The sequence below is a fragment of the Syngnathus scovelli genome, chromosome 15, assembly GCF_024217435.2.
Source record: "Syngnathus scovelli strain Florida chromosome 15, RoL_Ssco_1.2, whole genome shotgun sequence".
Classification (NCBI taxonomy): Eukaryota; Metazoa; Chordata; class Actinopteri; order Syngnathiformes; family Syngnathidae; genus Syngnathus; species Syngnathus scovelli.
The window spans coordinates 13,862,270-13,888,028 of NC_090861.1; the positions used below are offsets into that span (position 1 = coordinate 13,862,270).

The 25,759-nt window shown below is 60.9% G+C and overlaps 4 non-coding genes and 3 pseudogenes across 4 annotated transcripts; all 7 read left to right on the forward strand.

Annotated features, from left to right (window-relative positions):
- On the forward strand, window positions 1-119 carry LOC125982837 (5S ribosomal RNA). Its single transcript, XR_007486502.1, has one exon. It is a non-coding gene; the product is annotated as a 5S ribosomal RNA (ribosomal RNA).
- Window positions 120-992: 873 nt separating this feature from the next.
- LOC125982829 (5S ribosomal RNA) lies at window positions 993-1,111 on the forward strand (annotated as a pseudogene).
- Window positions 1,112-13,361: 12,250 nt separating this feature from the next.
- LOC125982871 (5S ribosomal RNA) lies at window positions 13,362-13,480 on the forward strand. Its single transcript, XR_007486525.1, has one exon. It is a non-coding gene; the product is annotated as a 5S ribosomal RNA (ribosomal RNA).
- Window positions 13,481-14,353: 873 nt separating this feature from the next.
- Window positions 14,354-14,472, forward strand: LOC125982821 (5S ribosomal RNA; annotated as a pseudogene).
- Window positions 14,473-15,305: 833 nt separating this feature from the next.
- Window positions 15,306-15,424, forward strand: LOC125982904 (5S ribosomal RNA). The gene has a single exon (XR_007486556.1). It is a non-coding gene; the product is annotated as a 5S ribosomal RNA (ribosomal RNA).
- Window positions 15,425-24,448: 9,024 nt separating this feature from the next.
- LOC125982874 (5S ribosomal RNA) lies at window positions 24,449-24,567 on the forward strand. The gene has a single exon (XR_007486528.1). It is a non-coding gene; the product is annotated as a 5S ribosomal RNA (ribosomal RNA).
- An 871-nt stretch (window positions 24,568-25,438) lies between these two features.
- Window positions 25,439-25,557, forward strand: LOC125982811 (5S ribosomal RNA; annotated as a pseudogene).
- The last annotated feature ends 202 nt before the right edge of the window (window positions 25,558-25,759 follow it).

Consider the following 25,759-nt stretch of genomic DNA (forward strand, 5'->3'; position numbering starts at 1 on the left):
GCTTACGGCCATACTACCCTGAGAACGCCCGATCTCGTCCGATCTCGGAAGCTAAGCAGGGTCGGGCCTGGTTAGTACTTGGATGGGAGACCGCCTGGGAATACCAGGTGCTGTAAGCTTTTTCTTTTTCTTATGTGCACTTCAATCGTTTAAGAAGCTATTTTTTACAACACCCATCACGAATGGCATCCGGAAACAGCAAGCCTAATTTAAACTCCGACATTGAAACTATAACACGAGTTTGAAAGCTATATTATGTGGTGACATCCACAGCATTGTAGTTAAATTTTTTACCGCTAGAGAGCAGACTATGTACAGTGAGCATGGCTCCCTGTGAACTCAAAGCAGCAGGCTTGACTTGTAAAAGAACCCAACACAACACTTCCATGAAGTAATTGTACTAAGTTCATTTTGTTTTTCCTTATTTAATCACTTCACTGGTTTCTTTTATATCAAACAAATTGTTTTAGGTTATTCACCTGACATGTTGATCCATCAGCTGATAAAGACGCGTCACCATCACATCTGTGACACTCTGATGAAGGCGGAAGAAACCGCCGAAACATGTCAGGTGAATAACCTAAAACAATTTGTTTGATATAAAAGAAACCAGTGAAGTGACTTCCATGAAGTGTTTTTAAACTTTTCAAGGCATTTATTTTGATTCAGCAAAATGCAGGTCGCAACGGCAAATTCGTGCTACCGCATAAAAAGCTGTCAATAACTTTTCATGATAGCCATGTTTCCAGAAAACACCAAAAGCCTTGGAAGAAAGCCTGTTTCGGCCCTGGTTGTAAAAAAAACAAAAAAAAAAAACAAAAGGGAAGGGTGACCGTCCGGGAATACCAGGTGCTGAAAGCCTTTTTTTTTTTTTTTTTCCCACGTCAATTGTGAAAGGAAACTTTTACCACAGCCATCAAGTCCCGCCGCTGCTTGGCATGGTTTCAGGGGCGATTGTGTCTATAAAATGAAAAATTCTGAGCGGTTTCACGGCTTACGGCAATACTACCCTGAGAGCGCCCGCTCTCGTCCGATCTCGGAGGCTAAGCAGGGTCGGGCCTGGTTAGTACTTGGATGGGAGACCGCCTGGGGATACCAGTTACCGTAAGCTTTTTTTTTTTTTTTTTTTTTTCTTATGTGCACTTCAATCGTTTAAGCCAAGAACTTTTTACAGCACCCATCACGAATGGCATTCGGAAACTGCAAGCCTAGTTTGAACTCCGACACTGAAACTACAACACGAGTTTAAAACCTACATTGTGTGGCGACAGCCATAGCATTGCAGTTCACGTTTTTACCGCTAGAGGACAGACTATGTACAGTGAATAAAGAGCATGGCTCCCTGTGAACTCAAAGCAGCAGTCTTTACTTGTAAAAGAACCCAGCACAACACATTGCGCTTCCATGTAGTGTTTTTACCTTTTTCATGACATTTATTTTGATACAGCCAAATGCAGGTTTTGTGCACTTCACTTTTCCGTTGGGCATTCGCGTAGAACCCTATTCCAGTTACGGCCAGATTCTTTTAGACTAGTGGTCCCCAACCTTTCTTGCGCCACGGACCGGCTACGCGTCAGAAATATTTTTGCGGACCTGCCTTTATATATATAAATAAACAATAAATCAATATAAATAAATACTACATTTATAATAAGTATATATACCGTTTTTGCCGGTGTATTGGTCGACCTTTTTCGATCCAAAATCGACCGAAAAAAATCGACCTCGACTTATACACCGAGTCATAAAATTTAACTTCGTATTCATCGCTTCAAATGTGATGGTAACCAAGGCCGTTTCTCATGCATCTCATTGTGCGTTGCACTTAGAAAATTTGAACCGGGCGGCGTGCGCGAGTGCGCGGCCCGCTGGAAGTCGAATGAGGCGCCGCGACCACCTCCGCGGTGCTTATAAACAGCCGATCCGCTCGGCGGGGGCTATTTTCGGCCACTTGGCTCGTGCGCACGGCCTCCCGGATGTGCCGGGCGGGTGCGCGAGCTCACCGGCCGCTGGAAGTCGAATGAGGCGCCGCGACCACCTCCGCGGTGCTTATAAACAGCCGATCCGCTCGGCGGGGGCTATTTTCGGCCACTTGGCTCGTGCGCACGGCCTCCCGGATGTGCCGGGCGGGTGCGCGAGCTCGCCGGCCGCTTGAAGTCGAATGAGGCGCCGCGACCACCTCCGCGGTGCTTATAAACAGCCGATCCGCTCGGCGGGGGCTATTTTCGGCCACTTGGCTCGTGCGCACGGCCTCCCGGATGTGCCGGGCGGGTGCGCGAGCTCGCTGGCCGCTGGAAGTCGAATGAGGCGCCGCGACCACCTCCGCGGTGCTTATAAACAGCCGATCCGCTCGGCGGGGGCTATTTTCGGCCACTTGGCTCGTGCGCACGGCCTCCCGGATGTGCCGGGCGGGTGCGCGAGCTCGCCGGCCGCTGGAAGTCGAATGAGGCGCCGCGACCACCTCCGCGGTGCTTATAAACAGCCGATCCGCTCGGCGGGGGCTATTTTCGGCCACTTGGCTCGTGCGCACGGCCTCCCGGATGTGCCGGGCGGGTGCGCGAGCTCGCCGGCCGCTGGAAGTCGAATGAGGCGCCGCGACCACCTCCGCGGTGCTTATAAACAGCCGATCCGCTCGGCGGGGGCTATTTTCGGCCACTTGGCTCGTGCGCACGGCCTCCCGGATGTGCCGGGCGGGTGCGCGAGCTCGCCGGCCGCTGGAAGTCGAATGAGGCGCCGCGACCACCTCCGCGGTGCTTACAAACAGCCGATCCGCTCGGCGGGGGCTATTTTCGTCCACTTGGCTCGTGCGCACGGCCTCCCGGATGTGCCGGGCGGGTGCGCGAGCTCGCCGGCCGCTGGAAGTCGAATGAGGCGCCGCGACCACCTCCGCGGTGCTTATAAACAGCCGATCCGCTCGGCGGGGGCTATTTTCGGCCACTTGGCTCGTGCGCACGGCCTCCCGGATGTGCCGGGCGGGTGCGCGAGCTCGCCGGCCGCTGGAAGTCGAATGAGGCGCCGCGGCCACCTCCGCGGTGCTTATAAACAGCCGATCCGCTCGGCGGGGGCTATTTTCGGCCACTTGGCTCGTGCGCACGGCCTCCCGGATGTGCCGGGCGGGTGCGCGGGCTCGCCGGCCGCTGGAAGTCGAATGAGGCGCCGCGACCACCTCCGCGGTGCTTATAAACAGCCGATCCGCTCGGCGGGGGCTATTTTCGGCCACTTGGCTCGTGCGCACGGCCTCCCGGATGTGCCGGGCGGGTGCGCGAGCTCGCCGGCCGCTGGAAGTCGAATGAGGCGCCGCGACCACCTCCGCGGTGCTTATAAACAGCCGATCCGCTCGGCGGGGGCTATTTTCGGCCACTTGGCTCGTGCGCACGGCCTCCCGGATGTGCCGGGCGGGTGCGCGATCTCGCCGGCCGCTGGAAGTCGAATGAGGCGCCGCGACCACCTCCGCGGTGCTTATAAACAGCCGATCCGCTCGGCGGGGGCTATTTTCGGCCACTTGGCTCGTGCGCACGGCCTCCCGGATGTGCCGGGCGGGTGCGCGAGCTCGCCGGCCGCTGGAAGTCGAATGAGGCGCCGCGACCACCTCCGCGGTGCTTATAAACTGCCGATCCACTCGGCGGGGGCTATTTTCGGCCACTTGGCTCGTGCGCACGGCCTCCCGGATGTGCCGGGCGGGTGCGCGAGCTCGCCGGCCGCTTGAAGTCGAATGAGGCGCCGCGACCACCTCCGCGGTGCTTATAAACAGCCGATCCGCTCGGCGGGGGCTATTTTCGGCCACTTGGCTCGTGCGCACGGCCTCCCGGATGTGCCGGGCGGGTGCGCGAGCTCGCCGCCCGCCGGAAGTCGAATGAGGCGCCGCGACCACCTCTGCGGTGCTTATAAACAGCCGATCCGCTCGGCGGGGGCTATTTTCGGCCACTTGGCTCGTGCGCACGGCCTCCCGGATGTGCCGGGCGGGTGCACGAGCTCGCCGGCCGCTGGAAGTCGAATGAGGCGCCGCGACCACCTCCGCGGTGCTTATAAACAGCCGATCCGCTCGGCGGGGGCTATTTTCGGCCACTTGGCTCGTGCGCACGGCCTCCCGGATGTGCCGGGCGGGTGCGCGAGCTCGCCGCCCGCCGGAAGTCGAATGAGGCGCCGCGACCACCTCTGCGGTGCTTATAAACAGCCGATCCGCTCGGCGGGGGCTATTTTCGGCCACTTGGCTCGTGCGCACGGCCTCCCGGATGTGCCGGGCGGGTGCACGAGCTCGCCGGCCGCTGGAAGTCGAATGAGGCGTCGCGACCACCTCCGCGGTGCTTATAAACAGCCGATCCGCTCGGCGGGGGCTATTTTCGGCCACTTGGCTCGTGCGCACGGCCTCCCGGATGTGCCGGGCGGGTGCGCGAGCTCGCCGGCCGCTGGAAGTCGAATGAGGCGCCGCGACCACCTCCGCGGTGCTTATAAACAGCCGATCCGCTCGGCGGGGGCTATTTTCGGCCACTTGGCTCGTGCGCACGGCCTCCCGGATGTGCCGGGCGGGTGCGCGAGCTCGCCGGCCGCTGGAAGTCGAATGAGGCGCCGCGACCACCTCCGCGGTGCTTATAAACAGCCGATCCGCTCGGCGGGGGCTATTTTCGGCCACTTGGCTCGTGCGCACGGCCTCCCGGATGTGCCGGGCGGGTGCGCAGGCTCGCCGGCCGCTGGAAGTCGAATGAGGCGCCGCGACCACCTCCGCGGTGCTTATAAACAGCCGATCCGCTCGGCGGGGGCTATTTTCGGCCACTTGGCTCGTGCGCACGGCCTCCCGGATGTGCCGGGCGGGTGCGCGAGCTCGCCGGCCGCTGGAAGTCGAATGAGGCGCCGCGACCACCTCCGCGGTGCTTATAAACAGCCGATCCGCTCGGCGGGGGCTATTTTCGGCCACTTGGCTCGTGCGCACGGCCTCCCGGATGTGCCGGGCGGGTGCGCGAGCTCGCCGGCCGCTGGAAGTCGAATGAGGCGCCGCGACCACCTCCGCGGTGCTTATAAACAGCCGATCCGCTCGGCGGGGGCTATTTTCGGCCACTTGGCTCGTGCGCACAGCCTCCCGGATGTGCCGGGCGGGTGCGCGAGCTCGCCGGCCGCTGGAAGTCGAATGAGGCGCCGCGACCACCTCCGCGGTGCTTATAAACAGCCGATCCGCTCGGCGGGGGCTATTTTCGGCCACTTGGCTCGTGCGCACGGCCTCCCGGATGTGCCGGGCGGGTGCGCGAGCTCGCCGGCCGCTGGAAGTCGAATGAGGCGCCGCGACCACCTCCGCGGTGCTTATAAACAGCCGATCCGCTCGGCGGGGGCTATTTTCGGCCACTTGGCTCGTGCGCACGGCCTCCCGGATGTGCCGGGCGGGTGCGCGAGCTCGCCGGCCGCTGGAAGTCGAATGAGGCGCCGCGACCACCTCCGCGGTGCTTATAAACAGCCGATCCGCTCGGCGGGGGCTATTTTCGGCCACTTGGCTCGTGCGCACGGCCTCCCGGATGTGCCGGGCGGGTGCGCGAGCTCGCCGGCCGCTGGAAGTCGAATGAGGCGCCGCGACCACCTCCGCGGTGCTTATAAACAGCCGATCCGCTCGGCGGGGGCTATTTTCGGCCACTTGGCTCGTGCGCACGGCCTCCCGGATGTGCCGGGCGGGTGCGCGAGCTCGCTGGCCGCTGGAAGTCGAATGAGGCGCCGCGACCACCTCCGCGGTGCTTATAAACAGCCGATCCGCTCGGCGGGGGCTATTTTCGGCCACTTGGCTCGTGCGCACGGCCTCCCGGATGTGCCGGGCGGGTGCGCGAGCTCGCCGGCCGCTGGAAGTCGAATGAGGCGCCGCGACCACCTCCGCGGTGCTTATAAACAGCCGATCCGCTCGGCGGGGGCTATTTTCGGCCACTTGGCTCGTGCGCACGGCCTCCCGGATGTGCCGGGCGGGTGCGCGAGCTCGCCGGCCGCTGGAAGTCGAATGAGGCGCCGCGACCACCTCCGCGGTGCTTATAAACAGCCGATCCGCTCGGCGGGGGCTATTTTCGGCCACTTGGCTCGTGCGCACGGCCTCCCGGATGTGCCGGGCGGGTGCGCGAGCTCGCCGGCCGCTGGAAGTCGAATGAGGCGCCGCGACCACCTCCGCGGTGCTTACAAACAGCCGATCCGCTCGGCGGGGGCTAATTTCGTCCACTTGCCTCGTGCGCACGGCCTCCCGGATGTGCCGGGCGGGTGCGCGAGCTCGCCGGCCGCTGGAAGTCGAATGAGGCGCCGCGACCACCTCCGCGGTGCTTATAAACAGCCGATCCGCTCGGCGGGGGCTATTTTCGGCCACTTGGCTCGTGCGCACGGCCTCCCGGATGTGCCGGGCGGGTGCGCGAGCTCGCCGGCCGCTGGAAGTCGAATGAGGCGCCGCGGCCACCTCCGCGGTGCTTATAAACAGCCGATCCGCTCGGCGGGGGCTATTTTCGGCCACTTGGCTCGTGCGCACGGCCTCCCGGATGTGCCGGGCGGGTGCGCGGGCTCGCCGGCCGCTGGAAGTCGAATGAGGCGCCGCGACCACCTCCGCGGTGCTTATAAACAGCCGATCCGCTCGGCGGGGGCTATTTTCGGCCACTTGGCTCGTGCGCACGGCCTCCCGGATGTGCCGGGCGGGTGCGCGAGCTCGCCGGCCGCTGGAAGTCGAATGAGGCGCCGCGACCACCTCCGCGGTGCTTATAAACAGCCGATCCGCTCGGCGGGGGCTATTTTCGGCCACTTGGCTCGTGCGCACGGCCTCCCGGATGTGCCGGGCGGGTGCGCGATCTCGCCGGCCGCTGGAAGTCGAATGAGGCGCCGCGACCACCTCCGCGGTGCTTATAAACAGCCGATCCGCTCGGCGGGGGCTATTTTCGGCCACTTGGCTCGTGCGCACGGCCTCCCGGATGTGCCGGGCGGGTGCGCGAGCTCGCCGGCCGCTGGAAGTCGAATGAGGCGCCGCGACCACCTCCGCGGTGCTTATAAACTGCCGATCCACTCGGCGGGGGCTATTTTCGGCCACTTGGCTCGTGCGCACGGCCTCCCGGATGTGCCGGGCGGGTGCGCGAGCTCGCCGGCCGCTTGAAGTCGAATGAGGCGCCGCGACCACCTCCGCGGTGCTTATAAACAGCCGATCCGCTCGGCGGGGGCTATTTTCGGCCACTTGGCTCGTGCGCACGGCCTCCCGGATGTGCCGGGCGGGTGCGCGAGCTCGCCGCCCGCCGGAAGTCGAATGAGGCGCCGCGACCACCTCTGCGGTGCTTATAAACAGCCGATCCGCTCGGCGGGGGCTATTTTCGGCCACTTGGCTCGTGCGCACGGCCTCCCGGATGTGCCGGGCGGGTGCACGAGCTCGCCGGCCGCTGGAAGTCGAATGAGGCGCCGCGACCACCTCCGCGGTGCTTATAAACAGCCGATCCGCTCGGCGGGGGCTATTTTCGGCCACTTGGCTCGTGCGCACGGCCTCCCGGATGTGCCGGGCGGGTGCGCGAGCTCGCCGCCCGCCGGAAGTCGAATGAGGCGCCGCGACCACCTCTGCGGTGCTTATAAACAGCCGATCCGCTCGGCGGGGGCTATTTTCGGCCACTTGGCTCGTGCGCACGGCCTCCCGGATGTGCCGGGCGGGTGCACGAGCTCGCCGGCCGCTGGAAGTCGAATGAGGCGTCGCGACCACCTCCGCGGTGCTTATAAACAGCCGATCCGCTCGGCGGGGGCTATTTTCGGCCACTTGGCTCGTGCGCACGGCCTCCCGGATGTGCCGGGCGGGTGCGCGAGCTCGCCGGCCGCTGGAAGTCGAATGAGGCGCCGCGACCACCTCCGCGGTGCTTATAAACAGCCGATCCGCTCGGCGGGGGCTATTTTCGGCCACTTGGCTCGTGCGCACGGCCTCCCGGATGTGCCGGGCGGGTGCGCGAGCTCGCCGGCCGCTGGAAGTCGAATGAGGCGCCGCGACCACCTCCGCGGTGCTTATAAACAGCCGATCCGCTCGGCGGGGGCTATTTTCGGCCACTTGGCTCGTGCGCACGGCCTCCCGGATGTGCCGGGCGGGTGCGCAGGCTCGCCGGCCGCTGGAAGTCGAATGAGGCGCCGCGACCACCTCCGCGGTGCTTATAAACAGCCGATCCGCTCGGCGGGGGCTATTTTCGGCCACTTGGCTCGTGCGCACGGCCTCCCGGATGTGCCGGGCGGGTGCGCGAGCTCGCCGGCCGCTGGAAGTCGAATGAGGCGCCGCGACCACCTCCGCGGTGCTTATAAACAGCCGATCCGCTCGGCGGGGGCTATTTTCGGCCACTTGGCTCGTGCGCACGGCCTCCCGGATGTGCCGGGCGGGTGCGCGAGCTCGCCGGCCGCTGGAAGTCGAATGAGGCGCCGCGACCACCTCCGCGGTGCTTATAAACAGCCGATCCGCTCGGCGGGGGCTATTTTCGGCCACTTGGCTCGTGCGCACAGCCTCCCGGATGTGCCGGGCGGGTGCGCGAGCTCGCCGGCCGCTGGAAGTCGAATGAGGCGCCGCGACCACCTCCGCGGTGCTTATAAACAGCCGATCCGCTCGGCGGGGGCTATTTTCGGCCACTTGGCTCGTGCGCACGGCCTCCCGGATGTGCCGGGCGGGTGCCCGAGCTCGCCGGCCGCTGGAAGTCGAATGAGGCGCCGCGACCACCTCCGCGGTGCTTATAAACAGCCGATCCGCTCGGCGGGGGCTATTTTCGGCCACTTGGCTCGTGCGCACGGCCTCCCGGATGTGCCGGGCGGGTGCGCGAGCTCGCCGGCCGCTGGAAGTCGAATGAGGCGCCGCGACCACCTCCGCGGTGCTTATAAACAGCCGATCCGCTCGGCGGGGGCTATTTTCGGCCACTTGGCTCGTGCGCACGGCCTCCCGGATGTGCCGGGCGGGTGCGCGAGCTCGCCGGCCGCTGGAAGTCGAATGAGGCGCCGCGACCACCTCCGCGGTGCTTATAAACAGCCGATCCGCTCGGCGGGGGCTATTTTCGGCCACTTGGCTCGTGCGCACGGCCTCCCGGATGTGCCGGGCGGGTGCGCGAGCTCGCTGGCCGCTGGAAGTCGAATGAGGCGCCGCGACCACCTCCGCGGTGCTTATAAACAGCCGATCCGCTCGGCGGGGGCTATTTTCGGCCACTTGGCTCGTGCGCACGGCCTCCCGGATGTGCCGGGCGGGTGCGCGAGCTCGCCGGCCGCTGGAAGTCGAATGAGGCGCCGCGACCACCTCCGCGGTGCTTATAAACAGCCGATCCGCTCGGCGGGGGCTATTTTCGGCCACTTGGCTCGTGCGCACGGCCTCCCGGATGTGCCGGGCGGGTGCGCGAGCTCGCCGGCCGCTGGAAGTCGAATGAGGCGCCGCGACCACCTCCGCGGTGCTTATAAACAGCCGATCCGCTCGGCGGGGGCTATTTTCGGCCACTTGGCTCGTGCGCACGGCCTCCCGGATGTGCCGGGCGGGTGCGCGAGCTCGCCGGCCGCTGGAAGTCGAATGAGGCGCCGCGACCACCTCCGCGGTGCTTACAAACAGCCGATCCGCTCGGCGGGGGCTATTTTCGTCCACTTGCCTCGTGCGCACGGCCTCCCGGATGTGCCGGGCGGGTGCGCGAGCTCGCCGGCCGCTGGAAGTCGAATGAGGCGCCGCGACCACCTCCGCGGTGCTTATAAACAGCCGATCCGCTCGGCGGGGGCTATTTTCGGCCACTTGGCTCGTGCGCACGGCCTCCCGGATGTGCCGGGCGGGTGCGCGAGCTCGCCGGCCGCTGGAAGTCGAATGAGGCGCCGCGGCCACCTCCGCGGTGCTTATAAACAGCCGATCCGCTCGGCGGGGGCTATTTTCGGCCACTTGGCTCGTGCGCACGGCCTCCCGGATGTGCCGGGCGGGTGCGCGGGCTCGCCGGCCGCTGGAAGTCGAATGAGGCGCCGCGACCACCTCCGCGGTGCTTATAAACAGCCGATCCGCTCGGCGGGGGCTATTTTCGGCCACTTGGCTCGTGCGCACGGCCTCCCGGATGTGCCGGGCGGGTGCGCGAGCTCGCCGGCCGCTGGAAGTCGAATGAGGCGCCGCGACCACCTCCGCGGTGCTTATAAACAGCCGATCCGCTCGGCGGGGGCTATTTTCGGCCACTTGGCTCGTGCGCACGGCCTCCCGGATGTGCCGGGCGGGTGCGCGATCTCGCCGGCCGCTGGAAGTCGAATGAGGCGCCGCGACCACCTCCGCGGTGCTTATAAACAGCCGATCCGCTCGGCGGGGGCTATTTTCGGCCACTTGGCTCGTGCGCACGGCCTCCCGGATGTGCCGGGCGGGTGCGCGAGCTCGCCGGCCGCTGGAAGTCGAATGAGGCGCCGCGACCACCTCCGCGGTGCTTATAAACTGCCGATCCACTCGGCGGGGGCTATTTTCGGCCACTTGGCTCGTGCGCACGGCCTCCCGGATGTGCCGGGCGGGTGCGCGAGCTCGCCGGCCGCTGGAAGTCGAATGAGGCGCCGCGACCACCTCCGCGGTGCTTATAAACAGCCGATCCGCTCGGCGGGGGCTATTTTCGGCCACTTGGCTCGTGCGCACAGCCTCCCGGATGTGCCGGGCGGGTGCGCGAGCTCGCCGGCCGCTGGAAGTCGAATGAGGCGCCGCGACCACCTCCGCGGTGCTTATAAACAGCCGATCCGCTCGGCGGGGGCTATTTTCGGCCACTTGGCTCGTGCGCACGGCCTCCCGGATGTGCCGGGCGGGTGCCCGAGCTCGCCGGCCGCTGGAAGTCGAATGAGGCGCCGCGACCACCTCCGCGGTGCTTATAAACAGCCGATCCGCTCGGCGGGGGCTATTTTCGGCCACTTGGCTCGTGCGCACGGCCTCCCGGATGTGCCGGGCGGGTGCGCGAGCTCGCCGGCCGCTGGAAGTCGAATGAGGCGCCGCGACCACCTCCGCGGTGCTTATAAACAGCCGATCCGCTCGGCGGGGGCTATTTTCGGCCACTTGGCTCGTGCGCACGGCCTCCCGGATGTGCCGGGCGGGTGCGCGAGCTCGCCGGCCGCTGGAAGTCGAATGAGGCGCCGCGACCACCTCCGCGGTGCTTATAAACAGCCGATCCGCTCGGCGGGGGCTATTTTCGGCCACTTGGCTCGTGCGCACGGCCTCCCGGATGTGCCGGGCGGGTGCGCGAGCTCGCTGGCCGCTGGAAGTCGAATGAGGCGCCGCGACCACCTCCGCGGTGCTTATAAACAGCCGATCCGCTCGGCGGGGGCTATTTTCGGCCACTTGGCTCGTGCGCACGGCCTCCCGGATGTGCCGGGCGGGTGCGCGAGCTCGCCGGCCGCTGGAAGTCGAATGAGGCGCCGCGACCACCTCCGCGGTGCTTATAAACAGCCGATCCGCTCGGCGGGGGCTATTTTCGGCCACTTGGCTCGTGCGCACGGCCTCCCGGATGTGCCGGGCGGGTGCGCGAGCTCGCCGGCCGCTGGAAGTCGAATGAGGCGCCGCGACCACCTCCGCGGTGCTTATAAACAGCCGATCCGCTCGGCGGGGGCTATTTTCGGCCACTTGGCTCGTGCGCACGGCCTCCCGGATGTGCCGGGCGGGTGCGCGAGCTCGCCGGCCGCTGGAAGTCGAATGAGGCGCCGCGACCACCTCCGCGGTGCTTACAAACAGCCGATCCGCTCGGCGGGGGCTATTTTCGTCCACTTGCCTCGTGCGCACGGCCTCCCGGATGTGCCGGGCGGGTGCGCGAGCTCGCCGGCCGCTGGAAGTCGAATGAGGCGCCGCGACCACCTCCGCGGTGCTTATAAACAGCCGATCCGCTCGGCGGGGGCTATTTTCGGCCACTTGGCTCGTGCGCACGGCCTCCCGGATGTGCCGGGCGGGTGCGCGAGCTCGCCGGCCGCTGGAAGTCGAATGAGGCGCCGCGGCCACCTCCGCGGTGCTTATAAACAGCCGATCCGCTCGGCGGGGGCTATTTTCGGCCACTTGGCTCGTGCGCACGGCCTCCCGGATGTGCCGGGCGGGTGCGCGGGCTCGCCGGCCGCTGGAAGTCGAATGAGGCGCCGCGACCACCTCCGCGGTGCTTATAAACAGCCGATCCGCTCGGCGGGGGCTATTTTCGGCCACTTGGCTCGTGCGCACGGCCTCCCGGATGTGCCGGGCGGGTGCGCGAGCTCGCCGGCCGCTGGAAGTCGAATGAGGCGCCGCGACCACCTCCGCGGTGCTTATAAACAGCCGATCCGCTCGGCGGGGGCTATTTTCGGCCACTTGGCTCGTGCGCACGGCCTCCCGGATGTGCCGGGCGGGTGCGCGATCTCGCCGGCCGCTGGAAGTCGAATGAGGCGCCGCGACCACCTCCGCGGTGCTTATAAACAGCCGATCCGCTCGGCGGGGGCTATTTTCGGCCACTTGGCTCGTGCGCACGGCCTCCCGGATGTGCCGGGCGGGTGCGCGAGCTCGCCGGCCGCTGGAAGTCGAATGAGGCGCCGCGACCACCTCCGCGGTGCTTATAAACTGCCGATCCACTCGGCGGGGGCTATTTTCGGCCACTTGGCTCGTGCGCACGGCCTCCCGGATGTGCCGGGCGGGTGCGCGAGCTCGCCGGCCGCTTGAAGTCGAATGAGGCGCCGCGACCACCTCCGCGGTGCTTATAAACAGCCGATCCGCTCGGCGGGGGCTATTTTCGGCCACTTGGCTCGTGCGCACGGCCTCCCGGATGTGCCGGGCGGGTGCGCGAGCTCGCCGGCGGCTGGAAGTCCAATGAGGCGCCGCGATCTCCTCCGCGGTGCTTATAAAGTGCCGATCCGCTCGGCTTGGAGCTATTTCCGGCCTCCCGTTGGTGCCGGGCGGCGTGCGCGAGCTCGCCGGCCGCGATCTCCTCCGCGGTGCTTATAAACAGCAGCATGCGCACGGCCTCCCAGAATTTGAACACATTTCGTCAATAAATTTCGCATATTGAATTTTGAAGTTTAATATAATGCAACAATTGAGCTCGACTTATACAAAGGATATATCATAAAATCGTAAATTTCCGTCGAATTTTAGGGGGTCGACTTATACACCGAGTCGACCTGTACACCGGCAAATACGGTAAATACGATTAAATAAAATGATACGACTGGCATAAAAACAAATATAAACCACATAAAAATAAAAGTCACCATTACGTTGAGTTATTGGGAGCACCGAGCTTGTTTCTCAGAAACGAGCCGGTCCCATCCAGGCGTAATCGGAGACAATGAAACCCGAAGTGGTTAAGGTTTGTTTTTTAATGCAGGATGCTTGGTCTCCATGTGCCGAAGCAGTTTTGAAGGCTTCATTGGCTCGCTCGCTAGTTTCAGGGGCGATTGTGTCTATAAAATGCAAAATGTTGGGTCACCGCACGGCTTACGGCCATACTACCCTGAGAACGCCCGATCTCGTCCGATCTCGGAAGCTAAGCAGGGTCGGGCCTGGTTAGTACTTGGATGGGAGACCGCCTGGGAATATCAGGTGCTGTAAGCTTTTTCTTTTTCTTATGTGCACTTCAATCGTTTAAGAAGCTATTTTTTACAACACCCATCACGAATGGCATCCGGAAACAGCAAGCCTAATTTAAACTCCGACATTGAAACTATAACACGAGTTTGAAAGCTATATTATGTGGTGACATCCACAGCATTGTAGTTAAATTTTTTACCGCTAGAGAGCAGACTATGTACAGTGAGCATGGCTCCCTGTGAACTCAAAGCAGCAGGCTTGACTTGTAAAATAACCCAACACAACACTTCCATGAAGTAATTGTACTAAGTTCATTTTGTTTTTCCTTATTTAATCACTTCACTGGTTTCTTTTATATCAAACAAATTGTTTTAGGTTATTCACCTGACATGTTGATCCATCAGCTGATAAAGACGCGTCACCATCACATCTGTGACACTCTGATGAAGGCGGAAGAAACCGCCGAAACATGTCAGGTGAATAACCTAAAACAATTTGTTTGATATAAAAGAAACCAGTGAAGTGACTTCCATGAAGTGTTTTTAAACTTTTCAAGGCATTTATTTTGATTCAGCAAAATGCAGGTCGCAACGGCAAATTCGTGCTACCGCATAAAAAGCTGTCAATAACTTTTCATGATAGCCATGTTTCCAGAAAACACCAAAAGCCTTGGAAGAAAGCCTGTTTCGGCCCTGGTTGTAAAAAAAAAACAAAAAAAAAAACAAAAGGGAAGGGTGACCGTCCGGGAATACCAGGTGCTGAAAGCCTTTTTTTTTTTTTTTTCCCACGTCAATTGTGAAAGGAAACTTTTACCACAGCCATCAAGTCCCGCCGCTGCTTGGCATGGTTTCAGGGGCGATTGTGTCTATAAAATGAAAAATTCTGAGCGGTCTCACGGCTTACGGCAATACTACCCTGAGAGCGCCCGCTCTCGTCCGACCTCGGAGGCTAAGCAGGGTCGGGCCTGGTTAGTACTTGGATGGGAGACCGCCTGGGAATACCAGTTACCGTAAGCTTTTTTTTTTTTTTTTTTTTTCTTATGTGCACTTCAATCGTTCAAGCCAAGAACGTTTTACAGCACCCATCACGAATGGCATTCGGAAACTGCAAGCCTAGTTTGAACTCCGACACTGAAACTACAACACGAGTTTAAAACCTACATTGTGTGGCGACAGCCATAGCATTGCAGTTCACGTTTTTACCGCTAGAGGGCAGACTATGTACAGTGAATAAAGAGCATGGCTCCCTGTGAACTCAAAGCAGCAGTCTTTACTTGTAAAAGAACCCAGCACAACACATTGCGCTTCCATGTAGTGTTTTTACCTTTTTCATGACATTTATTTTGATACAGGTTTTGTGCACTTCACTTTTCCGTTGGGCATTCGCGTAGAACCCTATTCCAGTTACGGCCAGATTCTTTTAGACTAGTGGTCCCCAAACTTTCTTGCGCCACGGACCGGCTACGCGTCAGAAATATTTTTGCGGACCTGCCTTTATATATATAAATAAACAATAAATCTATATAAATAAATACTACATTTATAATAAATATATATAAATAGGATTAAATAAAATGATACGACTGGCATAAAAACAAATATAAACCACATAAAAATAAAAGTCACCATTACGTTGAATTATTGGGAGCACCGAGCTTGTTTCTCAGAAACGAGCCGGTCCCATCCAGGCGTAATCGGAGACAATGAAACCCGAAGTGGTTAAGGTTTGTCTTTTAATGCAGGATGCTTGGTCTCCATGTGCCGAAGCAGTTTTGAAGGCTTCATTGGCTTGCTCGCTAGTTTCAGGGGCGATTGTGTCTATAAAATGCAAAATGTTGGGTCACCTCACGGCTTACGGCCATACTACCCTGAGAACGCCTGATCTCGTCTTATCTCGGAAGCTAAGCAGGGTCGGGCCTGGTTAGTACTTGGATGGGAGACTGCCTGGGAATACCAGGTGCTGTAAGCTTTTTCTTTTTCTTATGTGCACTTCAAGCTCTTTTTTTTCTTTTCTTTTCTTATGTGCACTTCAATCGTTTAAGCCAAGACCTTTTTACAACACCCATCACGAATGGCATTCGGAAACTGCAAGCCTAGTTTGAACTCCGACACTGAAACTACAACACGAGTTCAAAACCTCTATGTACAGTGAATAAAGAGCATGGCTCCCTGTGAACTCAAAGCAGCAGTCTTTACTTGTAAAAGAACCCAGCACAACACATTGCGCTTCCATGTAGTGTTTTTACCTTTTTCATGACATTTATTTTGATACAGCCAAATGCAGGTTTTGTGCACTTCACTTTTTGTAAGGGAACGGACAGTACAGCCAAGTGCGTAGCGACGGACTTTATTGGAGAAGGGGATGATGGGAACAGCGGGCGCTGGAGCGGCGATCGGGCTGGAGAGGACAAACGATTCTGCGGGGGTTCCAAGTAGTCAAGCGGGTCCGTAGCTTCGGGACTGATGAGCAAGGCAGCATCAAGGGACAGACTGACACTCAGGTCTGCGCTGGCGGCGCTGATATAGTGCTGTCCATGAGCCCGTGGCAGGTGACGGCGATTCCATTGACAGGGGGGCGTGGTCCTGTCGCCGGTGGCACCAGCACGTGACAGAACCCCCCCCACAAGGGACGGCTCCCGACGTCCCCAGGAACCAAAAACAAAACAAAAAAAACAAAAAAGGGAGGCAATTCCCCGGGCGACCAGGTGGGGGGGGTCAGCACACCGCCGAAACGTCCGACACCTCGCCAGACGCAGGATCGACGGACGCGGGAGCAGAAGACCCCGGTACCGGCGGGCAAGACCTCCCCTCGTCCCTCCTCGGGCGCCCGCGCCGAGGACCCGGTTGGTCCGGATGGCAGCGATGGAACTCCGTGATGAGCGAACGGTCGAGTATCCAGCGGCTCGGAACCCAGGAGCGGTGCGCGTCGTCATAACCCTCCCAGTCCACGAGGTATTGGAGACCACGACCGCGCCGCCGCGATCGGAGCAGGGAGCGGACAGCGTAAGCCGGGCCCCCCTCAACGAGCTGGGGCGGCGGCGGCGGAACGGGCGCCGGCGCCAACGCGCTCTCATGGATGGGCCGCACACGGGACACGTGGAACGTGGGGTGAACCTTCATGGACTCTGGAAGGAGAAGACGGACTGCGGCCGGGCCAATCACCTTCTGAATAGGGAACGGTCCAACAAAGCGGGGCGCCAGTTTGCGGGATCCTGCTCGCAGCGGCAAATCCCGCGTCGAGAGCCACACACGCTGCCCCACTCTGTACTCCGGAGCCGGTGTCCGGTGCTTGTTCGCCTGGCGGGCGTAGCCTGAAACAGAGCGGAGAAGAGTGACCCGGGCCCTCGCCCAGGCGCGATGACAACGGCGGACACAAGCCTGGGCCGACGGGCACGCCGCACCACGCTCCTGGTGGGCGAACAAGGGTGGCTGGTACCCGAAGACGCAGTGGAAAGGCGAAAGTCCAGTAGCCGAGCTGGGGAGGGAATTGTGAGCGTACTCTACCCAGGGAAGCTGTTGGACCCACCCGCGCTGGTCCCCGGCGGCCATGCATCGGAGAGACCTGCCCAGTTCCTGGTTCAGGCGCTCCGCTTGACCGTTGGACTGAGGGTGAAACCCCGAGGAGAGGCTGGCCGTGGCGCCGAGGAGTCGGCAGAACTCCGTCCAGAAGGTGGAAGCGAATTGAGGTCCTCGGTCTGACACGATGTCCTGTGGGAGACCGTGGTGGCGAAACACCTCCCGCACCATGATGGACGCCGTCTGCTTCGCAGATGGGAGCTTAGGCAGAGGGATGAAATGCGTCATTTTGCTAAAACGGTCCACCACCGTGAGGACCACCGTGTTTCCCTCAGAGGGGGGGAGGCCCGTGACAAAGTCGATCGACAGGTGAGACCAGGGACGCTGGGGGACCGGCAAGGGTTGAAGCAGCCCGGCCGGAGGACGAGTAGACGTCTTGTAGCGGTTACAAATTGAGCAGGCTCTGACGTAATCGCTGGTGTCCACTTCCCAGGTGGGCCACCAGAAACGCTGTGCCACCACGTACCTCGTGCGTGCCGCGCCGGGATGACAGGCCAGGCGTGAGTCGTGCGCCCATTGCAGCACGGACGACCGCAGACCTTCAGGGACGAACAGGCGACCCTCCGGGCAGTTGCTGGGGCCGGGTTGATCGCGTGATGCGGCTTCCACTTGGCGTTCGATCTCCCATGTAAGAGCCGCCACCCGAACTGAGCTCGGGAGGATAGTGGGAGGCGGACCCTGTCCCTCCTCCCCCCCAGGAAACAAACGCGACAGGGCGTCCGCCTTCGCGTTACGGGAACCCGGTCTATAGGAAAGAGAGAACTCAAACCGGTCAAAGAACAGAGCCCACCGTGCTTGTCTTGCGTTCAGCCTCTTGGCCGATCGCAGATACTCCAAGTTGCGGTGGTCGGTCCAGACGATGAACGGAGTGGTGGCGCCCTCCAGCCAATGCCGCCACTCCTCCAAGGCCAACTTGACGGCGAGGAGCTCCCGATTCCCGATGTCATAGTTTCGTTCCGAGGCCGACAGACGGCGAGAAAAGAAGGCGCACGGGTGGAGGCGATCGTCTTGGTGGCTACGTTGAGACAGCACCGCCCCGACACCCACGTTCGAGGCGTCCACCTCTACCACGAACTGTCTGTCGGGATCGGGAACCCTGAGGATGGGAGCGGATGTGAACCTCCTCTTAAGCTCCTGAAATGCCCGTTCTGCCCGTTCCGTCCATTTGTACGGGGAGGCGGGGCTGGTAAGGGAGGTGAGGGGCGCGGCCACTGTGCTGTATCCACGGATAAAACGGCGATAAAAGTTCGCGAACCCTAAGAACTGTTGCAGTCGCTTGCGTGTTTCGGGAACAGGCCATGACGTGACCGCTTGCACCTTCCCAGGGTCCATCTCGATGGATCCCTCACGCACCACATAGCCGAGGAATTTGACAGAGGAGGCGTGGAACTCGCACTTCTCCGCCTTCACGTAGAGCGAATTCTCAAGGAGACGGCGCAGCACCGCCCGTACATGCTTGATGTGCTCAGGGAGCGAGCGTGAGAAAATGAGGATGTCGTCTAAATAAACGAACACAAATTTGTCCAGCATGTCTCGTAGCACGTCATTAATCAGTGACTGGAAAACCGCTGGGGCGTTGGTGAGCCCAAACGGAACCACCAAGTACTCGTAGTGTCCGCTCGGGGTGTTGAAAGCCGTCTTCCACTCGTCTCCCTCCCGGATGCGGATTAGGTGGTAGGCGTTGCGAAGATCCAGCTTGGTGAAAATGGTGGCTCCCTGAAGGCTCTCGAAGGCGGAAGACAGCAGAGGCAGAGGGTATCGGTTCTTCACAGTGATCTCGTTTAGTCCCCGGTAGTCGATACACGGGCGTAGCGTGCCCTCCTTCTTCTTCACGAAGAAGAACCCCGCTCCCGCAGGTGAAGAGGACGGTCGTATGATACCGGCTGCCAGGGACTCCCGGATGTATTCCTCCATAGCCCGGCGCTCAGGAGCGGACAGGGAGTAGACGCGTCCTTTGGGAGGGAAGGTGCCGGGTAACAGCTCGATAGCGCAGTCGTAGGACCGGTGTGGAGGAAGAGAAGTGGCCCTGGCTTTACTAAAAACCTCCTTGAGCTCGTGATAAAACGCTGGGACATTGGGGATGTCGGGACTGTACCTCGGCGGGGCTCTGCTGAGTGGGCTGGTGGCCGCCTTCAGGCACGCCTGATGGCAGCGTTCGCTCCACTGCCGAACAACCCCCACCTCCCAGTCCAGCACCGGGTTGTGCTGCCGCAACCAAGGGTGCCCCAGTATGAGCTGCTGTCCTGGGAGGGAGAGAAGAAAAAACTGGATGGTCTCGTGGTGATTGCCCGAGAGCAGTAACTTAATTGGTTCCGTCACGAAAGCCACCTCGCCGATCAGACGGCCATCAATGGCACGTGCGGGAATAGACGGGCTCAGAGGGAGGAAGCCGACACCCCACTTGCGTGCCAGGCTAATGTCCATGATGTTCCCCTCCGCGCCGGAATCCACCAAGGCCGCCACGTTCTGGTCGCCCGCCGCGAGCTGGACGCGTGCCTGTAGCGTGAGCGTGCTGGGGCTGGGAGAGCCGGTGCTGGTCGAGCTCACGCGGATCCCCCGACGCCGCGTGAGCTCCGGCCTCTTTAACGGGCACCCCGCTACCCGATGGCCCCCCTCCCCACAGTAAAAACACAAGCCCAGTGAGGGGCGTCGACGGTGCTCCTCCGAGGGAACCCGAGCCCCTCCCAGATCCATGGGCTCGGCGGGTGGTGTGGTTGGCGGGTCCCCAGCAGACGGAGGAATGTGACCACACGGGTTTCGCGGGGACCTCCTCTCCCGATCGCGCCGCCGCGTCTGGATCCGCCGGTCTACTCGGGCCGCCAAGTCCATCGCGCCCCTCAGGGTTCGCGGGCGATCGTACGCAACCAGTCCATCTTTCATGTACTCAGCGAGTCCGTTTAGGAAGGTGCTAACGAGCGCCGGCGTGTTCCATCCGCTGCTGCCGGCCAACGTCTGGAACTTAAGGGCGTACTCTGCGACCGATCGGCTACCTTGACGCAGCGTCGCCAGTTCCTCGGCGGCGTCCTCGGCGGCGGATCCCAGGTCGAACAGGCGGAGCAATTCCTCCGCGAAGGCGTCGAAGGAATCGCAAGCCGGGGCCATCCTTTCATATTCGGCCAGGCCCCACAGCCGCGCCTCGCCCGTGAGGTGGGTTAGGACGAACCCGACCTTGGCTGATTCCGACGAAAACGTGATTGGCTGGAGGCTGAACATTATGCGGCAGTTCGTCACGAATGCCCTCACGTGCTTGGGATCGCCGTTAAACTTCTCGATGTTGCCAAGGCGGGGCTCCGGGACGTCCACGAGCGTCCTGGCCTCGGCAGACGAGCGGTGCGGGGGTACCGTGACAGCCGGGGACGCAGCCACCGACAGTCTCTGGAGGGCTTGGGCCATCTCCTGCTGCTGTAGCTGTTGCTGCTGACCAACCTTGATCAGGTGCCGGATGTCGGCAGACAGGCTGCTGACGGCGGTCTCGGCTCGCTCCAGTCGACTCAATGCCGTCTCGTCGTTCGCTGGCTGCATAGCGTTGGTCAGTCTGTACTGTAAGGGAACGGACAGTACAGCCAAGTGCGTAGCGACGGACTTTATTGGAGAAGGGGATGATGGGAACAGCGGGCGCTGGAGCGGCGATCGGGCTGGAGAGGACAAACGATTCTGCGGGGGTTCCAAGTAGTCAAGCGGGTCCGTAGCTTCGGGACTGATGAGCAAGGCAGCATCAAGGGACAGACTGACACTCAGGTCTGCGCTGGCGGCGCTGATATAGTGCTGTCCATGAGCCCGTGGCAGGTGACGGCGATTCCATTGACAGGGGGGCGTGGTCCTGTCGCCGGTGGCACCAGCACGTGACACTTTTCCGTTGGGCATTCGCGTAGAACCCTATTCCAGTTACGGCCAGATTCTTTTAGACTAGTGGTCCCCAACCTTTCTTGCGCCACGGACCGGCTACGCGTCAGAAATATTTTTGCTGACCTGCCTTTATATATATAAATAAAAAATAAATCAATATAAATAAATACTACATTTATAATAAGTATATATACCGTTTTTGCCGGTGTATTGGTCGACCTTTTTCGATCCAAAATCGACCGAAAAAAATCGACCTCGACTTATCCACCGAGTCATAAAATTTAACTTCGTATTCATCGCTTCAAATGTGATGGTAACCAAGGCCGTTTCTCATGCATCTCATTGTGCGTTGCACTTAGAAAATTTGAACCGGGCGGCGTGCGCGAGTGCGCGGCCCGCTGGAAGTCGAATGAGGCGCCGCGACCACCTCCGCGGTGCTTATAAACAGCCGATCCGCTCGGCGGGGGCTATTTTCGGCTACTTGGCTCGTGCGCACGGCCTCCCGGATGTGCCGGGCGGGTGCGCGAGCTCGCCGGCCGCTGGAAGTCGAATGAGGCGCCGCGACCACCTCCGCGGTGCTTATAAACAGCCGATCCGCTCGGCGGGGGCTATTTTCGGCCACTTGGCTCGTGCGCACGGCCTCCCGGATGTGCCGGGCGGGTGCGCGAGCTCGCCGGCCGCTGGAAGTCGAATGAGGCGCCGCGACCACCTCCGCGGTGCTTATAAACAGCCGATCCGCTCGGCGGGGGCTATTTTCGGCCACTTGGCTCGTGCGCACGGCCTCCCGGATGTGCCGGGCGGGTGCGCGAGCTCGCCGGCCGCTGGAAGTCGAATGAGGCGCCGCGACCACCTCCGCGGTGCTTATAAACAGCCGATCCGCTCGGCGGGGGCTATTTTCGGCCACTTGGCTCGTGCGCACGGCCTCCCGGATGTGCCGGGCGGGTGCGCGAGCTCGCCGGCCGCTGGAAGTCGAATGAGGCGCCGCGACCACCTCCGCGGTGCTTATAAACAGCCGATCCGCTCGGCGGGGGCTATTTTCGGCCACTTGGCTCGTGCGCACGGCCTCCCGGATGTGCCGGGCGGGTGCGCGAGCTCGCCGGCCGCTAGAAGTCGAATGAGGCGCCGCGACCACCTCCGCGGTGCTTATAAACAGCCGATCCGCTCGGCGGAGGCTATTTTCGGCCACTTGGCTCGTGCGCACGGCCTCCCGGATGTGCCGGGCGGGTGCGCGAGCTCGCCGGCCGCTGGAAGTCGAATGAGGCGCCGCGACCACCTCCGCGGTGCTTATAAACAGCCGATCCGCTCGGCGGGGGCTATTTTCGGCCACTTGGCTCGTGCGCACAGCCTCCCGGATGTGCCGGGCGGGTGCGCGAGCTCGCCGGCCGCTGGAAGTCGAATGAGGCGCCGCGACCACCTCCGCGGTGCTTATAAACAGCCGATCCGCTCGGCGGGGGCTATTTTCGGCCACTTGGCTCGTGCGCACGGCCTCCCGGATGTGCCGGGCGGGTGCGCAGGCTCGCCGGCCGCTGGAAGTCGAATGAGGCGCCGCGACCACCTCCGCGGTGCTTATAAACAGCCGATCCGCTCGGCGGGGGCTATTTTCGGCCACTTGGCTCGTGCGCACGGCCTCCCGGATGTGCCGGGCGGGTGCGCGAGCTCGCCGGCCGCTGGAAGTCGAATGAGGCGCCGCGACCACCCCCGCGGTGCTTATAAACAGCCGATCCGCTCGGCGGGGGCTATTTTCGGCCACTTGGCTCGTGCGCACGGCCTCCCGGATGTGCCAGGCGGGTGCGCGGGCTCGCCGGCCGCTGGAAGTCGAATGAGGCGCCGCGACCACCTCCGCGGTGCTTATAAACAGCCGATCCGCTCGGCGGGGGCTATTTTCGGCCACTTGGCTCGTGCGCACGGCCTCCCGGATGTGCCGGGCGGGTGCGCGAGCTCGCCGGCCGCTTGAAGTCGAATGAGGCGCCGCGACCACCTCCGCGGTGCTTATAAACAGCCGATCCGCTCGGCGGGGGCTATTTTCGGCCACTTGGCTCGTGCGCACGGCCTCCCGGATGTGCCGGGCGGGTGCGCGAGCTCGCTGGCCGCTGGAAGTCGAATGAGGCGCCGCGACCACCTCCGCGGTGCTTATAAACAGCCGATCCGCTCGGCATGGACTATTTTCGGCCACTTGGCTCGTGCACACGGCCTCCCGGATGTGCCGGGCGGGTGCGCGAGCTCGCCGGCCGCTTGAAGTCGAATGAGGCGCCGCGACCACCTCCGCGGTGCTTATAAACAGCCGATCCGCTCGGCGGGGGCTATTTTCGGCCACTTGGCTCGTGCGCACGGCCTCCCGGATGTGCCGGGCGGGTGCGCGAGCTCGCCGGCCGCTGGAAGTCGAATGAGGCGCCGCGACCACCTCCGCGGTGCTTTTAAACAGCCGATCCGCTCGGCGGGGGCTATTTTCGGCCACTTGGCTCGTGCGCACGGCCTCCCGGATGTGCCGGGCGGGTGCGCGAGCTCGCCGGCCGCTGGAAGTCGAATGAGGCGCCGCGACCACCTCCGCGGTGCTTATAAACAGCCGATCCGCTCGGCGGGGGCTATTTTCGGCCACTTGGCTCGTGCGCACGGCCTCCCGGATGTGCCGGGCGGGTGCGCGGGCTCGCCGGCCGCTGGAAGTCGAATGAGGCGCCGCGACCACCTCCGCGGTGCTTATAAACAGCCGATCCGCTCGGCGGGGCTATTTTCGGCCACTTGGCTCGTGCGCACGGCCTCCCGGATGTGCCGGGCGGGTGCGCGAGCTCGCCGGCCGCTGGAAGTCGAATGAGGCGCCGCGACCACCTCCGCGGTGCTTATAAACAGCCGATCCGCTCGGCGGGGGCTATTTTCGGCCACTTGGCTTGTGCGCACGGCCTCCCGGATGTGCCGGGCGGGTGCGCGAGCTCGCCGGCGGCTGGAAGTCCAATGAGGCGCCGCGATCTCCTCCGCGGTGCTTATAAAGTGCCGATCCGCTCGGCTTGGAGCTATTTCCGGCCTCCCGTTGGTGCCGGGCGGCGTGCGCGAGCTCGCCGGCCGCGATCTCCTCCGCGGTGCTTATAAACAGCAGCATGCGCACGGCCTCCCAGAATTTGAACACATTTCGTCAATAAATTTCGCATATTGAATTTTGAAGTTTAATATAATGCAACAATTGAGCTCGACTTATACAAAGGATATATCATAAAATCGTAAATTTCCGTCGAATTTTAGGGGGTCGACTTATACACCGAGTCGACCTGTACACCGGCAAATACGGTAAATACGATTAAATAAAATGATACGACTGGCATAAAAACAAATATAAACCACATAAAAATAAAAGTCACCATTACGTTGAATTATTGGGAGCACCGAGCTTGTTTCTCAGAAACGAGCCGGTCCCATCCAGGCGTAATCGGAGACAATGAAACCCGAAGTGGTTAAGGTTTGTCTTTTAATGCAGGATGCTTGGTCTCCATGTGCCGAAGCAGTTTTGAAGGCTTCATTGGCTCGCTCGCTAGTTTCAGGGGCGATTGTGTCTATAAATTGCAAAATGTTGGGTCACCTCACGGCTTACGGCCATACTACCCTGAGAACGCCCGATCTCCTCCGATCTCGGAAGCTAAGCAGGGTCGGGCCTGGTTAGTACTTGGATGGGAGACCGCCTGGGAATACCAGGTGCTGTAAGCTTTTTCTTTTTCTTATGTGCACTTCAATCGTTTAAGAAGCTATTTTTTACAACACCCATCACGAATGGCATCCGGAAACAGCAAGCCTAATTTAAACTCCGACATTGAAACTATAACACGAGTTTGAAAGCTATATTATGTGGTGACATCCACAGCATTGTAGTTAAATTTTTTACCGCTAGAGAGCAGACTATGTACAGTGAGCATGGCTCCCTGTGAACTCAAAGCAGCAGGCTTGACTTGTAAAAGAACCCAACACAACACTTCCATGAAGTAATTGTACTAAGTTCATTTTGTTTTTCCTTATTTAATCACTTCACTGGTTTCTTTTATATCAAACAAATTGTTTTAGGTTATTCACCTGACATGTTGATCCATCAGCTGATAAAGACGCGTCACCATCACATCTGTGACACTCTGATGAAGGCGGAAGAAACCGCCGAAACATGTCAGGTGAATAACCTAAAACAATTTGTTTGATATAAAAGAAACCAGTGAAGTGACTTCCATGAAGTGTTTTTAAACTTTTCAAGGCATTTATTTTGATTCAGCAAAATGCAGGTCGCAACGGCAAATTCGTGCTACCGCATAAAAAGCTGTCAATAACTTTTCATGATAGCCATGTTTCCAGAAAACACCAAAAGCCTTGGAAGAAAGCCTGTTTCGGCCCTGGTTGTAAAAAAAACAAAAAAAAAACAAAAGGGAAGGGTGACCGTCCGGGAATACCAGGTGCTGAAAGCCTTTTTTTTTTTTTTTTTCCCACGTCAATTGTGAAAGGAAACTTTTACCACAGCCATCAAGTCCCGCCGCTGCTTGGCATGGTTTCAGGGGCGATTGTGTCTATAAAATGAAAAATTCTGAGCGGTTTCACGGCTTACGGCAATACTACCCTGAGAGCGCCCGCTCTCGTCCGATCTCGGAGGCTAAGCAGGGTCGGGCCTGGTTAGTACTTGGATGGGAGACCGCCTGGGAATACCAGTTACCGTAAGCTTTTTTTTTTTTTTTTTTTTTCTTATGTGCACTTCAATCGTTTAAGCCAAGAACTTTTTACAGCACCCATCACGAATGGCATTCGGAAACTGCAAGCCTAGTTTGAACTCCGACACTGAAACTACAACACGAGTTTAAAACCTACATTGTGTGGCGACAGCCATAGCATTGCAGTTCACGTTTTTACCGCTAGAGGACAGACT